The 15,316-nt window shown below is 34.6% G+C and overlaps 2 non-coding genes across 2 annotated transcripts; one reads left to right on the top strand and one right to left on the bottom strand.

The window, feature by feature from the left end:
• Nucleotides 1-481: 481 nt before the first annotated feature.
• LOC129310222 (small nucleolar RNA R71) lies at nucleotides 482-586 on the top strand. The gene has a single exon (XR_008593060.1). It is a non-coding gene; the product is annotated as a small nucleolar RNA R71 (small nucleolar RNA).
• Nucleotides 587-1,680: 1,094 nt separating this feature from the next.
• Nucleotides 1,681-1,785, bottom strand: LOC129310221 (small nucleolar RNA R71). Its single transcript, XR_008593059.1, has one exon. It is a non-coding gene; the product is annotated as a small nucleolar RNA R71 (small nucleolar RNA).
• Nucleotides 1,786-15,316: the final 13,531 nt, after the last annotated feature.

Raw genomic sequence — 15,316 nt, 5'->3', positions numbered from 1 at the left:
CCCAGCACAATTCTCAACTCTATCATCCAACTGTGGGCATTGATCAGTAGTGTGTGTGGCTAAAAAACAGATGCCACATAGAGGCCCAGCTAAGGCAGAAGATGTGGTAGCTTGCTGAGGATTATAAAATTGAGGTTGTGCACACGTCTGTGAGGGATACGCCTGTGGAAAAGTTGGCACTGCTGGTGAATTCATTAATTTTTGTTGTGTTAAGGCAATGTGCCGAACCATGCTAGAGAGCTCCTCCATCTTGTTCTCAAATTTAGGATCATATTGTGGTGTTGGAATCTCATTCACCCCCTTAACTGCTTGGTTAGCTCGTGTCCCAAATTGTTGAGAATTTTGTGCCATCTTAGAAATGAGATTCATGGCATCAGTTGGAGTAAGTTCTACCAAAGCACCACCAGCTGCGGCATCAACAAACCACCTATCTGTTGGTAAGAGACCTTCATAAAAATGTTGAACCAGCTGCTGATCAGGTATTTGATGGTGAGGGCAGCTGGCACATAATTTCTTAAATCTCTCCCAATATTCATGAAATGTCTCCCCAGTCATCTGACGAATCCCACAAATATCCTTTTTAATTGCAGCTGTGCGAGAGGCAGGGAAGAATTTTTCTAAGAATAACTGTGTCATTTGATCCCAAGATGTAATGGCACCTGGTTGCAAGTAATACAACCAATCTTTTGCCACTCCATCCAATGAAAAAGGAAAAGCCCTCAATTTGATTTGCTCTTCTGAAACTCCTTGAGGCTTCATGGTGGAGCACACAATATGAAATTCCTTCAAGTGCCTATTCGGGTCCTCTCCTGTAAGACCATGAAATTTAGGTAGCAAATGTACTAAACCAGATTTCAATTCAAAACTAGCATTTGCATCTAAATTAGGATATTGAATGCATAAATTTTGATAGTGTGCATTAGGAGCAGCCAATTCTTTAATTGTTCTATTACCATTATTATTTTCAGCCATATTTTCCAACTTAACTGTAGAGTCTAAGTCAGATTTAGAATCACTAATAATGCTATCAATCAATTCAGACAAAATTTCAGAGATCACACTATCCCTAATTTTACGGTGCTTTTGATTTTTACGGTTAGTACGACAAGTTCTCTCAATCTCAAAGTTCAAATCAATTAATTTATCTTGTAAAGATCTTGTCATGCACTAATAAACTGGAAAAACAATGAAAAACACCTAAAACAAGTAAAGACAAAAAATAATAATAAATCTTGAAAAAAATAAAAAATACTAGAGAAAAAAAAAAAAAAAAATAAAAATAATGAGAAAGAAGAAAAAAAAAAAACTAATAACCAAACTCAAAAAGTTAACACCTTTGACTCCCCGGTAACGGCGCCAAAATTTATGCATTCAATATCCTAATTTAGATGCAAATGCTAGTTTTGAATTGAAATCTGGTTTAGTACATTTGCTACCTAAATTTCATGGTCTTACAGGAGAGGACCCGAATAGGCACTTGAAGGAATTTCATATTGTGTGCTCCACCATGAAGCCTCAAGGAGTTTCAGAAGAGCAAATCAAATTGAGGGCTTTTCCTTTTTCATTGGATGGAGTGGCAAAAGATTGGTTGTATTACTTGCAACCAGGTGCCATTACATCTTGGGATCAAATGACACAGTTATTCTTAGAAAAATTCTTCCCTGCCTCTCGCACAGCTGCAATTAAAAAGGATATTTGTGGGATTCGTCAGATGACTGGGGAGACATTTCATGAATATTGGGAGAGATTTAAGAAATTATGTGCCAGCTGCCCTCACCATCAAATACCTGATCAGCAGCTGGTTCAACATTTTTATGAAGGTCTCTTACCAACAGATAGGTGGTTTGTTGATGCCGCAGCTGGTGGTGCTTTGGTAGAACTTACTCCAACTGATGCCATGAATCTCATTTCTAAGATGGCACAAAATTCTCAACAATTTGGGACACGAGCTAACCAAGCAGTTAAGGGGGTGAATGAGATTCCAACACCACAATATGATCCTAAATTTGAGAACAAGATGGAGGAGCTCTCTAGCATGGTTCGACACATTGCCTTAACACAACAAAAATTAATGAATTCACCAGCAGTGCCAACTTTTCCACAGGCGTATCCCTCACAGACGTGTGCACAACCTCAATTTTATAATCCTCAGCAAGCTACCACATCTTCTGCCTTAGCTGGGCCTCTATGTGGCATCTGTTTTTTAGCCACACACACTACTGATCAATGCCCACAGTTGGATGATAGAGTTGAGAATTGTGCTGGGATTTTTCCAACTAGATCTATGCAACAGGGCCAAAAATATGATCCTTTCTCTAACACTTATAATCCAGGGTGGAGAGATCACCCTAATTTCAGATATGGAGGAAGCCAACAACAACAATATAATGCTACAGGTCAAAATTCACAGCCTATGCAACCAATGAGGCAATCTACTCCTATTTCAGGGTCTAAAAATGATGGACCAAGTCTAGAAGAGTTAATGAAGCAAATGACAACTAATAACATTCAATTTCAACAACGCACTGAGACAGTAATCCAAAAATTGGAGAATCAAATTGGGCAGTTGTCCACCTCCGTTAATGAATTGAAGAGTCAAGGTTCTGGAAAGTTGCCTTCTCAAACAGTTGTAAATCCTAATTGTAGTAATGTTAGTGCTATCACTCTTAGAAGTGGAAAGGAGCTTCCAGAGCCCTCCACAACATCTATCAAGAATAAGTCGGCTACAGCAACACAAGTCACACTTGAGGAGGCTAATGAAGAAAAGGAACCAAGAAAGATCCTTCCATTTCCAAATAGGGAGACTCAAAGCAAGAAGTTAAAGGAAGCTGAATTGGAGAAAGAAGTGCTTGATGTTTTTAAGAAGGTTGAAGTCAATATTCCCCTTTTGGAGGCAGTAAAGCAAATTCCTAAATATGCAAAGTTCTTGAAAGACCTATGCACGAACAAGAGAAGATTCAAAGCTAACGAGGAAGGTTAAATTTAGGTGATTGGGTTATGATTGATTGCGCTGCTTGTTGTCGGTAATTTTCTTAATTGAATTTCCTCTATTTATTTATTTATAATTTAGTTTTTAATTTCATCATAAAAAAACCCCCCATTATTTACCTTTTCATAATCATAATTTAAATAGTTACTCTATTGACTCTTAGGGAGACGACCTAGGTTGCACTTTACTGCAAAATCTAGTTTTTATTAATTTTGGTGCTATTCGACAGTAGTGTCAAAATTTTGTATCAGCTTTATTTCATGAAGGAATGCAGTGCCAACCCCCTATGCCCTTAAAATGCAAAGATCCAGGGAGTTTCACTATACCCTGTACTATAGGAAATTTAGAATTTTCTAACGCTTTGATTGATCTTGGTGCAGCGATAAATGTTATGCCCAAGTCTCTATTTTCTTCTTTGCAAGGTTGTGAGATGAAGCCAGCCGGGATTATTGTCCAATTAGCAGACAGGAGACTTGCCTATCCTAGTGGTATGCTTGAAGACATTCTAGTTAAGGTAAAAGATTTAGTCTTTCCTGCTGATTTTTATATTTTGGATATGGGTAAAAATGATAGTCATGGGCCACCACCACTGATTTTGGGTAGGCCATTTCTTAAGACAGCTAATACTATCATTAATGTTAAAGATAGTACTCTTTCCATGGAATTTGCAGGACGTGTTGTTCAATTTAATCTTTTAGAGGCTATGAAACATCCTATAGAGGATCATTCTGTTATTAATGTGAGCATGCTTGATATGTTAATTGATGATACATATGATGAGCTTTACAATGAGATGGTTTCTAGTTCTCTTGAGATTGTTGATTTAGATAGCAATACACATTGTTCTGACTCTATTATTTATGAAGATTCTTCTGACTGTTCTGGTTCTGATGATATTGTTGAGTTATTCAAATCCATGCATGATATTGGCATTGAAACTTCTAGTGACTCTGATATGATTGCTTCTGACTCTGAAAGAACTATAGACTTTGCTATCAACTCTATGTCATGTAATTCTATTAATAATGATAATTCTAGTATTCTAGAACAAGATACTGCTGCTTCTTTTGATGGAATGCAGGTTTGTGGAGTTGATGAGCTAACTATCGATAAGCTAGTTCCCTCTATTCAGCAGCCACCTATACTTGAATTGAAAGATCTACCAGAACATTTGAAATATGCATTCTTAGATGAAGGTAAGAAATTACCGATTATTATAGCAAAGGATTCTGATCCTTGCCAAGAGGTAAAATTGTTAGAGGTACTGAGAAAGCACAAGAAAGCTATAGGATGGACACTAGCTGACATTCCAGGCATCAGTCCAGATATATGCATGCATAGGATCTTAATGGAAGACGGTGCAAAGCCATGTAGGAAACCTCAAAGGAGGCTTAACCCACTTATCATTGATGTGGTCAAAAAGGAGGTAACAAAACTTCTTTCTGCAGGTATCATTTACCCTATTTCTGATAGCCAGTGGGTGAGTCCAGTACAGGTAGTGCCAAAGAAGAGCGGGATCACAGTTGTAAAGAATGAAAAGAACGAGTTGATTCCTATGAGAGTGCAAAATAGCTGGAGGATGTGCATCGACTACAGGAAGCTAAATGATGCAACCAGGAAGGATCACTTCCCTTTACCTTTTATTGATCAAATGCTAGAGAAATTAGCAGGCAAATCTCACTACTGTTTTCTAGATGGTTTTTCAGGTTATTTTCAGATTTGCATAGCTCCAGAGGACCAAGAGAAGACAACATTCACATGTCCATTTGGCACATTTGCTTATAGGAGGATGCCATTTGGATTATGCAATGCCCCAGCCACATTCCAGAGATGCATGATGAGTATTTTTGCAGATTTGCTAGACTATTGCATAGAGGTTTTTATGGATGATTTTACTGTATATGGAGATTCATTTGATGAGTGTCTAGTAAATTTAGATAAAGTACTTGAGCGATGTATTGAGAAAAATCTTGTATTAAACTTTGAAAAGTGTCATTTCATGGTTAGACAAGGTATTGTATTGGGTCATGTTGTTTCTGAGAGGGGGATAGAAGTTGATAAGGCTAAGGTAGATGTGATTACTTCTTTACCTTATCCTACTAGTGTTAGAGAGGTCCGTTCTTTCCTTGGACATGCAGGATTTTACAGGAGGTTTATACAGGATTTTAGCAAGATAGCCTTACCACTCTCAAGATTGCTGCAGAAAGATGTGGATTTCAAATTTGATAAAGCTTGTGAGCAAGCATTTGATGAGTTAAAGAAGAGATTGACCACTCCACCAATCATTCAACCGCCAAATTGGGATTTACCTTTTGAATTATTATGTGATGCTTCTAATTATGCTCTTGGCGCAGTACTTTCACAAAAAGTTGATAAGAAATCACATGTCATAGCTTATGCTTCCAGAACTTTAGATGCAGCCCAAGCCAATTATACTACCACTGAAAAGGAGCTTTTAGCTATTGTTTTTGCATTAGATAAGTTTAGATCATATCTTTTGAATGCAAAAGTTGTTGTGTTTTCTGATCATGCAGCATTAAAGTATCTCTTAAGGAAGCCAAATGCAAAGCCACGATTAGTCAGATGGATGCTCTTGCTACAGGAGTTTAACTTAGAGATAAAGGATAAGAGTGGAGCTGAGAATTTTGTCGCAGACCATTTGAGTCGCATTGAATCTCCTATGGTTCCTTCTATTCCTATTGATGATAATTTTCCTGATGAATGCTTATATGCTATGCATGATGTTACTCCTTGGTATGCTGACTTAGTTAATTACTTAGCTGCCTCTGCATTGCCTGTGCATTTAAAGAAACATCAATTAGATAAGTTCAAGAGGGAAGCTAGATATTACATATGGGATGATCCATACCTTTGGCGCATATGTAGTGACCAGATTATTAGGAGATGTATTCCTGACATTGAGTTTGAATCCATATTGCATTTTTGTCACACACTTGCTTGTGGAGGACACTTTGGTCCACAACGCACTGCTAGAAAGGTTCTTGATTCTGGATTGTACTGGCCTACTCTATTTCGTGATGCATATACATTTTGTAAACATTGTGCTAGATGTCAGCATACAGGAAATATCTCCCGTAGAAATGAGATGCCTCAACAACCTTTACTTTTCTGTGAAATATTTGATGTATGGGGTATTGATTTCATGGGACCTTTTCCTGTTTCATTTGGATTTGCTTACATTTTACTAGCTGTGGATTATGTTTCTAAGTGGGTGGAAGCTAAAGCCACCAGAACTGATGACTCTATTGCTGTTGTAGATTTTGTTAGATCACATATCTTTTGCAGGTTTGGTATTCCAAAGGCCATTATCAGTGACCAAGGCACCCATTTTCGTAATCGGAGCATGCAGAGTTTATTGGGTAAGTATGGGGTCGTGCATAAGATGGCTACCCCTTATCACCCCCAAACTAATGGGCAAGCTGAAGTCTCGAATCGAGAGATAAAGCAGATTCTTGAAAAAACAGTGCAACCTAATAGGAAAGACTGGAGTAAGAGACTTGATGATGCATTGTGGGCATACAGAACTGCCTACAAGACTCCAATCGGAATGTCTCCTTATCGGCTTGTTTTTGGGAAAGCTTGTCACTTACCTGTGGAGATTGAGCATAAAGCTTATTGGGCAGTAAAGCAGTGCAATATGGATTTAACTAAAGCAGGAGCCCAAAGAAAATATCAATTGCAAGAGCTTGAAGAATTTCGCTTGGAAGCATATGAAAATTCAAGAATCTACAAGGAAAAGACCAAGTTAATACATGATAAGCTGATAGTTAGAAAAGAGTTCAAGGTGGGACAAAAAGTGTTACTCTATAATGCCAGATTGAAACTTATGCCAGGAAAACTTCGTTCTAGATGGGAAGGTCCTTTTATAGTTACTAAAGTGTTTTCTTATGGTGGAGTAGAGATTATGGCAGAATCTACTGGAGCAAAGTTTAAAGTTAACGGGCATCGGTTAAAGCATTTTTATGATGGATTTGAGACACACATTGTGGAGGAGTCTTCCCTCCAAGATAATACTTAATCGATCAGGTTGTATCATTTCTCTTCACTTTTAATTTACATTTTCCTATACATCTTTCGAACTATGTTCTACATTGAGGACATTGTAGATTTTAAGTGTGGGGGGAGGTTTTTTGCTGTTTCTAATTTTTTTTCTTGTTTTCATTTTTTTTTATTTTTGTGTTCTTGTTTTCAAAATAAAAAAAAATAATTTGTGCGAAGTTGCAAATTTAAGACAATTTTAGTTTGAATGCATTTGAGCATGATAAGTAATTGATCTTATGTTTAGAATTTAAGTTAAGTGGCATGAGTTTGGTTTCAATGAATTAATGTGATAGCCTTTAGCTTGTAAAGATTTGAGCCTAATATTATTCTCTTTTTGTGTGTATTCTGCTATCACTACTCCCACTCTAGAACTTGTCTTGATTCTTAGTTGAGACTATAATTGCATATGCTTTGCATGAAGATGATTTAGGCATTCTTTTAGCCTACTTACCAAATAGCCATCCCATGTAATTTATCCCTTGTTAGCCCCTTTGAGCCTAAACCTTTTCTTTAAAATTTTAGCCAATTGAAAACATAACCTATAAAAATATTTTCCTTTCATTCTTCTCACCCCACTTTAGGTGATGAAAAGTGTATTATAATATTTGTTGGAATGAAAGAATATGCTTGAAGAGAGATTTGGGTTATTTTGAAAAAAAAAACGAGAGAAAAAAAAAAAGCAAAGAAAGAAAGGAAGAAAAGAAAAGAAAAGAAAAGAAAGAGCATAAAAGTCATAACACAACAAAAAAAAAAAGGTGCATGAAGCAAAGGAAAGGAAAACAAAATAAAGAGAGAAAAATAAACCCAAATCAATTTATTTTGTTTCTTTCATTCTATATATTTCGTTTCAAATATACTTTTCATTATCCTAAAGTTTATTAACCTTCATTTTCCTATATCATACCTTTACCTAAGCCCCATTACAACCTAAACTAAAGTCCTATTGATTCTTACATTGCATATGACATAAATAGTGGAGACCTAGATGATAAACAAGCCTATGGTAGTGAGGTTTTAATAGGGGAACTTGAGTGAAACACTTACCTATATACATTTGAGAGTTGAGAGTTAAACACTTGACCTTTGTGAGGGGCTATTGCTTAATTTATTCTTACCAAATGAAATTGCCATGATACTTGTTATTCTCAATATAAGAGATATTGATTAAAGTGTTAAAATGTTGAAGAGCTATAATTATTTCTTATTCTTTGTTGCTTCCACAGTTCTTTTCTTAAATTTGAGATTTAAGTTTTGCCCAGGAGTGCAAAAGTCTAAGTGTGGGGGAATTGATAAATGATAATTTTATATATTTTTATTCTTTTAATTTAGACTTTTAATTATTTATTTAAGGCTAATTGAGTTTAATTAGATATTATTTGATTTTATTAGCTAATATTCAGTTTTGGAATTTTAACTAACTAAATCTTTGATTTTAAAATATAAATAATATCTTTAATATTTTTGCACAGGTGCTATTTAATTTTATTTTATTTGTGCAGATTTTCTAGATTCAATTTGAAAGATATTGATGAAGAATATTTTGGATAAGAAGAATATGGGCATGCTTGGAGATCAAATCAAGAATCAAATCTTTAAAATTTTATTTGAATTTATTTTGGATTATTTAGTGTAATTTTTAATTAGGGTCCACTTTTCATATATATATATATATATATGAATAGATGGGGGACGGAGAGGAAGCACGATCTGGGAAAAAAAAAACGAAAGAAGGGAAACAGAGCAGCGATCGCCATTCGTCTTTCCTTCTTCCAATTTCTTGGGTGATGGCTTCTCAATTTTTCATTTCATGTTGTTTGATTTTTAATTCTATGGAGAGCTAATTTTTTTTTGGTGTGATCAATCACAAACCATGATCCTAAATTTTAATCAGAGTCTTTAATATTCAGGAAAGATTTTATTTTAGCTTTATTCCAATTTTCTCTTCTTCTCTCTACCTCTAAATTTTATGCTTTAATTACTATTACTGATTAGAGTAGCTTTATTGCATAATTTTTGAGTTATAAATTTTATCTGAGGTTTTAATTGCTATAATCGATTGATATAGCATTGTAAGAGTAATTTGGCTTGGCTTGGGTGATTATCCATGCTTTGTTTTTGGTGTGGCTATAAAACAATTGTTAGGTTGTGGGTTAAAGGAGATTTCAATTAATCTATAACTTAACTTCTTGTTTAATTCTTGAATGATAATTTGAGAAATATTATAATGAAACCAGAATAATAAAGTTGAATAAAATTAATTTATTTTGTAGACGAGGAAGGTTAAATTTAGGTGATTGGGTTGTGATTGATTGCGCTGCTTGTTGTCGGTAATTTTCTTAATTGAATTTCCTCTATTTATTTATTTATAATTTAGTTTTTAATTTCATCATAAAAAAACCCCCCATTATTTACCTTTTCATAATCATAATTTAAATAGTTACTCTATTGACTCTTAGGGAGACGACCTAGGTTGCACTTTACTGCAAAATCTAGTTTTTATTAATTTTGGTGCTATTCGACAGTAGTGTCAAAATTTTTGGGACTACCACCTCTTATAGACACCCTACTAGTCGAGTGAACTATGGTGTGCCAAGGGCTAACGGAACTGCCGTTAGTAACCAGTGTTCCATATAAAGTCTCTTTCAAATTCAATTTCAAACATGCAAGAAATTGATCACTATTCAATTAAATTTTCCTTTTCAATGTTGAACTTGCATGAATCATTTTTCCGTAGCAATTCAATAATTTTTGAAATGAAATTTCACAATTAGAATTCAAACTTGTGTTTATTGATTAACTAAAATGATCAATCTGGTAAAATAATTTCACGAAATAAAGTAATTTAATCAACAAAATATCTCATAATCACATTGTTGTAGTAAAAAAAATTTGCATAAAAATGCAATATTTGAATAAAGGAGATTTTAACGAAATATCAGTTGGGACGCTATCCACTCACCTAAGAATTTTCAAGAGTTCTAAAACTTGACCCCATCAAATTCTTGCTTACTTTAGTGATGCCCCAAACAATCTAACAAAAAATCCAACAATCCACATGCCACTGTGAATTTCCTTTCTCATAATAAACGAGCAAAATTATCATTTAACATCTTTAATAATCCTTTAAATTTCTCACTAACTCCTTAAATTTTTTCTAAACCCTTCAACAACTTCTATCAAGTAGTAGACAATACTAGACGGCATTGAACCACAACACAATTCTTATTCCAGACATAACAAAATCTTAATTGTCATTTAGTCTAATAATTTCTCCTTATGTGCTACACGATTTCAATGAATAGCTCAACTTTATAATTTGCGTGTAAGAACATATATTCCTTCAATCCCTAGGCTCTACTCTAAAATTTCAACAATCTTATTTCCACCAACAAGTCTTCCAAGCATTTTTACAAGCATTATGAGAACATTCACCATTAACTAAACCATAAGGCAAACATCCAAGAAAATTTAACAATTTTCAACATTTGATTTCTTCATTCAAGCATTTTCACAATCACATTGAGGGCATCCAATTTCAGCTCACAATAATCATCCATCATTTAATCAACCTCCCACATGAATTTCATGAATTTTATCATCAACATTCAGCTTAGCATCACAATAAAAATATGTACATCATTCACCAATTCAGCCCCTCAATTCCCAAGCAACTCACGGCAGTAACAAGAATAAATAGAGCCAAAATTTTTGACCAAAGGAGAAGAGGAAATTGAACTTTCCACACTCACTCACATAGCACCCACTAGCAGAAGAGAAATGCAACATAAAGATTAATAACACACGATGTCAACAGTTGAGGAGGAAGAGAAGATAAGAGCCGAATACATGCCAAAATCTGTCAGCCACTACGCAACGAAACAAAGAACAACAGCAAGAAGAGTGGGAATCCATCCACTTCAACTCCTTAAGCTGCGAAATTTTTAACGACAGAGCTAGAAGACTGATGGGGAAGCTAGAAGATCTAAAACCACTTACTTACCTCAGACACAGAGCAAGGGACGATGATCGAAAAGGAATCAATGATTCAACCCCACTGCTATAATAACGTGAAAGGAGGGAAGAAAAATAGATGAGCAATGGTGGCAAAAAGGGAAGTCAATGATGAGGCTCAAAGTTGCCCACCGACGGTGAGAAAGGAGGATCCAAATGCTCTATCATTTTTTTTTCTCTTTTCGCCGGTCTCGTCTTCAAATAACAGAGGAGCAGAATAAGAAGAAAATTCTGGAGCAAAACTTATCAGGAAAATTACAAAGAATGGAACACACAAAAATTACCAAAAAGAACACATAATCCTTAATAATTTAAAACAACATAAAAACCCCTTTTTTTGTAGAATACGAACTCTGGACTTTCAAGAAATTACTCACACAAGTTTCACTAAACTACCACTCTCCACTTGTTAAAAAATTAATTTAAATAAAATATCTACTAAGAAAAATTTTATCCAATTTAAAATTTTGGGTCATTACAATTTGAGACTCTATAAATGAAGGATGGTGAATCTGTCTCTAGTTATTGTCGCATGGCCTTGGAGATAAGTTACAGAATGCATTTATATGGTGAAAAAAATGCAAGATATTGTTATTGTTGAAAAAAATATTGTGTTCATTAACTCCCAAATTTGATTATGTTGTTTGTTCTATCAAAGAGTCAAATGATATAGATGCACTCTCACTAGATGAATTATAAAGCTCTTTGTTAGTCTATAAGTAGAAAATGAACTGTAGTTCAACTTCGGAGGAGCAAGCTTTAAAAATTTCAACTATTACTCATTCCTTAAATTCTAGAGGAAGAGGTTGAGGTCGAGGCAGAGGCTGTAGTAGAGGAAGAGGAGGCAGAGGCCATAGAGATGACAAAGAGGATGAGGATGAATCTCAAGGCAAACATGAAGAACAAAATCAACAATCTGAAAAATCTAAGGTAGAATGCTTTAGATGCCATAAATTTGGTCATTATCACTTTGAGTGTTATACTAGATTGCCTAACAATAAAGAAAAAGGAGAGAAGTCAAATTTTATAGAAAAGAAAGTTGAAGATATATTACTAATGGCATATCAAGTTATAGAGGCACCTTAAACACATCTTTGGTATGTGGATACTGGCTGCAGTAATCATATATGTGGAAATAAATATTTATTTTATTCTTTAGATGAAGGTTTTACTTCCACTGTAAGTTTTGGTGACATATCTACTGTTAAGGTGATGGCAAAAGGCAATATTAAAATAAAGACTAAAAATGGCTTCATAGAAACTATCTCTGATGTTTATTATGTTCCTGCTTTGAAAAGCAATTTATTAAGTGTTGGTCAATTGCAAGAAAAAGGCTATATTATTACTATTGAGCAAGGGACTTTGTGAAATATATGATGCTTTACGAGGTGCTATTGCTATTGTTCTAATGAGATCAAATAGGTTATTTCAATTGGAGATTGAAACTATTCAATCTTGCTTATTGACTAATGATAAGGATGTCTCGTGGCCTTAGAATTATCATTATGGCCATTTGAACTTTGGCGAGTTAAAAACTCTTCATCAAAAAAATATGGTAACCAGACTTCCTCAAATTTATGCTCCATCCCAAGTGTGTGAAGAGTGTGTTGTTGGCAAATGACCACATGCTCAATTTCCTTAAGGAAAGTCATGGAGAGTGAAAGAAGTCAAGGAGTTGATTCACTCAGACATTTGTGGGCCCATGTCACTGACTTCTAATGGCGGTAAAAAATATTTTATCACATTTATTGATGATTATACTCAAAAAACTTGGGTCTATTTTTTGTAGGAAAAAAGTAAAGCTCTTGATACATTTAAAAGCTTTAAAGCTCAAGTTGAAAATGAAGCAAGAAAGAAAATTAAAACTCTGTATAGATCATGGTGAAGAATATTGTTCAAAAGAATTTGCAAATTTTTGGAAGCATTGTGGCATTTGAAAAGAGCTATCAACTGCTTATACACCATAACAAAATGGTGTATTAAAGAGGAAGAATAGAACCATCCTTAACATGGTCAGAAGCTTGCTAGCAAAAGGAAAAGTCAGGTTTCATATGAGAAAATAAAGAAGCTTGATCATAAAAGTGAAAAATGTGTTTTTCTGGGTGTAAGTAAAGTGCCTAAAGCTTATAAATTATTTAATCCTCTAACCAATAAAATTGTGATTAGCAGGGATGTTATTTTTGATGAGGAGAGTACTTAGAATTGGGATGGGCAGCAGCCTTCTCCTATTATTACTGATAATGAAATTGAAGATGAAAAGGAGCAATTGTCGTGCCCAAAGAACACTATTGTTACAACACTTCAAAATGATGCAGAAGAAATAGAAGAAGTACCAACTACTGCTATAGTGAAAGAGTCTCTCACTAGTCAAACTCAAAAGAGACCATCTTGGATGATGGATTATGTAAGTGGAGATCACTTATTTGATGATGATTTAGAAGCTCACCTTGCTTTGTTTGTAGATTGTGATCCCCTCACATTTGAAGATGATGTTGAAGATACAAAATGGCAAGTTGTCATAGATGAGGAGATCAAATCTATAGAGAAAATAATACTTGGAAATTGGTGGAGGTCTTGAAAGTGCAAAAATCCATCAGTGTCAAATGGGTCTATAAAACAAAGCTAAACAAGGATGGTGAAGTTGACAAATATAAAGCATGCCTTGTTGTAAAAGGCTACAAGCAAGAATTTGGGGTTGATTATAAAGAAGTTTTTGCTCCAGTTGCAAGCCTTGACACTGTTCGTTTGGTGTTAGCCTTAGCTGCCTAAAATTCTTGGTATGTTTATCAGTTAGACGTAAAATTTGCATTTTTACATGTGAGTTGTAGGAAGAAGTTTATGTTGATCAACCACTTGGATATGTAAAGAAAGGCATTGAAGAAAAGGTTTATAGATTGAAAAAGGCTTTATATGGACTAAAACAAGCACCACAAGCTTGGTATAGTCGTATAAATGCCTATTTCTCTAAAGAAGATTTTCAAAAAAGTCCTCATGAGCATACTCTCTTTACAAAATTTGGCAGAGATGAAAAAAATGCTTATTATGTCTCTCTATGTTTATAATTTAATTTATACCAAAAATGACAGAGGTATGATAAATGATTTTAAAAAGAAAATGATGGAGGAATTTTGAGATGACTAATTTGGACTTAATGCATTATTTTCTTGGCATTGAAGTTGTACAATCATCATGTGGAATTTTTATTTCACAAAAGAAATATGCTCTTGAGATTTTGGACAGGTTCAAAATGAGGGATTGCAATCCCATTTGTACTCCAACTGAGTGTGGCATAAAGTTAGTAAAGGATGATGGAGGAAAGAAAATTGATGCTACTCTTTTCAAGCATATAGTTAGAAGTTTAATGTATCTCACTTCGACAAGGCCTAACATCATGCATGGTATTAGTCTTATAAGTTGTTATATGGAGAGTCCAATTGAGAATCATCTCTTAGCTGCAAAAAGGATTTTTCATTATTTGAAAAGCACTGTTGATTTTGGAATTTTTTATAAGACAAACCGAAAAAGAAAGTTTCATGGCTTTTTTGATAGTGAATATGTTGGAGATCTTGATGATAGAAAGAGCACATCCGGCTCTATTTTTATGATGTGTTCCAGAGCTATGTCTTGATCTTCAAGAAAACAACAAATTGTTACTTTGTCGACTACAAAAGCTAAATTTGTTGCTGTTGCCACCTGTTCTTGTCAAGCTATATGGCTAAGAAGATTGCTTGAAACACTACAAAGTCTACAAAAAGGCCCAATAAAAATTTATTGTGACAATTCTTCAGCAATTAAAATTTTCAAAAATCCAACGTTGCATGGAAGAAGCGAACATATTGATGTGAGATATCATTTTTTGCGTGACCTTGGCAATGATGGCATTATTGACTTGGTATTTTGCAAAGGTGAAGATCATGTAGCTGACATTATGACTAAACCACTCAAGCAAGTTGTGTTTATGAAGCTTTGAAAAATGCTTGGCATGTGTTCCATTGAAGATTTTGTTCGAGGAAGGGCCTAACTCAAATCCCTATACTTTAAACTTAAATGTTTGCAAACATTAGTTTAAGGGAGGGATTGTTGGGATTTTATTTAGGAACCACGTGTCCATTACTTGGTGTCCACTTCACTTATGAATTCCTTTACTGTTGCCATTATCCAAGAAATTTCATTTGTTAGATATTGTGGCATGATTTTCGGTAACCACTTTTCTGATTTGTTTTTTAGTTGTTGCATGTTTATTGGTTTAACCGT

This window comes from Prosopis cineraria, unplaced genomic scaffold (genome assembly GCF_029017545.1).
Source record: "Prosopis cineraria cultivar Desert tree isolate PC_DT_omini unplaced genomic scaffold, ASM2901754v1 PC4, whole genome shotgun sequence".
Lineage (NCBI taxonomy): Eukaryota > Viridiplantae > Streptophyta > Magnoliopsida > Fabales > Fabaceae > Prosopis > Prosopis cineraria.
Note: the sequence above shows the minus strand (reverse complement) of the source record. Positions and strands in the feature narration are given on the sequence as shown.